The following is a 2,858-nucleotide window of genomic DNA, read 5'->3' on the forward strand; positions in this document are numbered from 1 at the left end:
ACTTGGAGATTTCAAAAGCCCATGCCAGGCCCAGTCTCTCTCTGCCTGCAACTTGTGGATCAAATGCAAGCTCTCAGCTACTGCTCCAGCACCAGACAGGCCTGCCACCATGATAACTATGGACCAACCCTCTGAAACTGTAAGCAAGCCCCCAATTAAATGCTTTCTCCTATAAGTCTTGGTCAGTGTGTTTCACTACAGCAACTGAACAATAACTGAGACAGAAGTTGGTACCAGAAGTGGGATATTTCTGTTAGAGGCTTGAACATGCTGTTTGTAGGAGAAATATGGAACCTACTTTTCTTCCAACTCCTCATCTCCCACTCCCAGCTCCCTTCCAGAAGTCCCTCTTACCCAACCTAAGACTGGAGTTAGAACAATGTAAGAAGGATGCAGAAAATTTCATATTCCAATATCCCCAAAGCTCAACCACACAAGGTCCCTCCCCAGTCAGTGTACCCACAAAACAGTGGGTTCCCTTGGGGGGGTGGCAAAATTGGATTTGTGAATGCTCTCCTAATTAGTTTTCAAGTAAGAAGACTTACAAGAGCGTAAACCTTTTCTAGATGATCTCTTTGGAATATGAAATTCAAAGATGGGTCTTGACTCAAAAAAGCAATCAGCTGACCTCATACAACTATGCTATATTCAAAGCTTGTAGGAAACTTAAAAACAATCACTAAATAATTCAAGGGTGTGTTGGTGAATGTTTAAATGCTCACTTAATTTTTGTTTTAGTTTTTTTGTTTGTTTGTTTTTGTTTTTTGATACAGGGTTTTTCTGTGTAGCCCTGTCTGGTCACTCACTCTGTAGACCAGGCTGGCCTCAAACTCACTGAGATCCACTACCTCTGCCCAGCCACTGCCACTACCACTGCCACCACCGGCAAAGACAGACTTCTTAAAGCCTGTATGTCCCCCTTCAGTACCTTAATCCTACTAGTCAAGAAGTACAGTGGTTCATATTGAATACATTGCCCAAGATCTTAGAGCAATCAATCAGATTGTTAAAAGTAACAACCCCCTTGGGGTTGGGGATTTAGCTCAGTGGCAGGTGTATCTCTGTGAGTTCCAGGCCAGCCAGGTCTACATAGTGAGTTCCAGCACAGCCAGGGCTGTAACACTGAGAAACTCTGTCTCAAAAAACAAACAAACAAACAAAAAAGAAAACAAAAAACAGCTTTTGGGCTTGCACCCTTCTAGCTGATGGCAGAGACTTCTTTGCATTTGAATGGGAAGATCTCATTCTTGGAGAAAGCAACAATATTAATGAGCTTCAGTGATTCTCCTAACCTTTTTGGTCAGATACTTGAACAATTTTTGGAGAAATTCAGTCTCCCTACTCAGGTCTGCCCCACCTCAGTATGTGGATGATCTTCACCTACCTGAGAGAAGTACCACAACACCAGTTAGCTTCCTTGGCAGTCAAGGGCATCAAAAAATATATGACTTGTAGAAAATGAGGTTAGATAATTGGGGCGTCTAGTCAGCCAAACCCAAAGGTTAGGCCTGAAAGAACTAGCTGGGATGACGTCTAGTGCTCTTCACTCACTCAGCAGTGTGTGGTGCCATACAGCTCACCTGCATGTAACAGTAACGTCCACGCAGACAACTTTGTTTCCCAGGATGAATTCCCCCATGTTTATTTTTAATTTTAATATGACTAGCAAGCCCTCAATTTATCTTGCTTGCGGGTACTAATTGTTTACTTAGTTGTTTTTCTGTTTTGTTTTGGATGGAGTGCTGTGGGATGTCACTCTGTATGCTGTGAATGTGTGTTGCTCTGACTGGTTGATAAATAAAATCTGATTGGCCAGTAGCCAGGCAGGAAGTATAGGTGGGGTAAGCAGACAAGTAGAATTTTGGGAAGAGGAAGGTTGAGTCAGGAGTCACCAGCCAGACACAGAGGAAGCAAGAAGACAAGGCAGAACTGAGAAAAGGTACCAAGTCACGTGGCTAAACATAGATATGAATTATGGGTTAATTTAAGTGTAAGCCAGCTAGTGAGAAGCCTGAGCCATTAGGCCATATAGTTTGAAAATAATATAAGCCTCTGTAAGTTTATTTGGGACTGAGCAGCTGCAGACTGGGCAGGACACAGGAAAACTTCAAACTACAATGGGGTCTCATATAGCCTAGGTTGGTCTCAGATTTGCTATGTAGCTAAGCATAACCTTGAACTTATTCTCCTGCTTCCATATCTGGAGTGCTGAAAGGAAAGGCGTGTACCAAAATGCCCAGTTGTTACAGTGCTGGCATCAAACCAAGGGTTTTGTGCATACGAGGCAAGCTCCATATTGACTCACACCACATCCCTACAGATGGAAAGATTCGGTCTTTTAATTGGCTCCATAAAACTGAAGGAAACCAGGTATAAGAACTCCTCTGCCATTGCAAATACAACATCCATGGCTTATTCATATATCTTTCAGTAAAAAAGTACAATATAAATAAACATCATCAAGAATCTCCCGCTATCTGTTCTGACACTGGGGCACACAGCATGGTGGGTGTGCAGGCTGGACTCAGGCAGCCCGGCTGCCAACCGCTGTCCAACCATGCTTCACTGAGAAGTATTATATGGAGTTGGAGAAAACTACATACAGCTTGCTCAACTTCCAAAAAAATAGTAAATTCAGAGTCCACTTGCTCTCAGAAAACTGAGTGGAGGCACCCAACCTCACTGGATGACCCCAGTAGATAGTGAAAAAAGGCAACACAACAAGCCCCCCTCACCGCCCCCCCCCCCAAATAAAACAGTAAAAAACAATGCACACAAGTGTGCTGACAATCTTTGAGGAAAAAACAAAAAAGCAAAAACAGAAGTCATAGAATAAACAAAAAAAGTAAAATCTGAAA

This window comes from Onychomys torridus, chromosome 16 (genome assembly GCF_903995425.1).
Source record: "Onychomys torridus chromosome 16, mOncTor1.1, whole genome shotgun sequence".
Classification (NCBI taxonomy): Eukaryota; Metazoa; Chordata; class Mammalia; order Rodentia; family Cricetidae; genus Onychomys; species Onychomys torridus.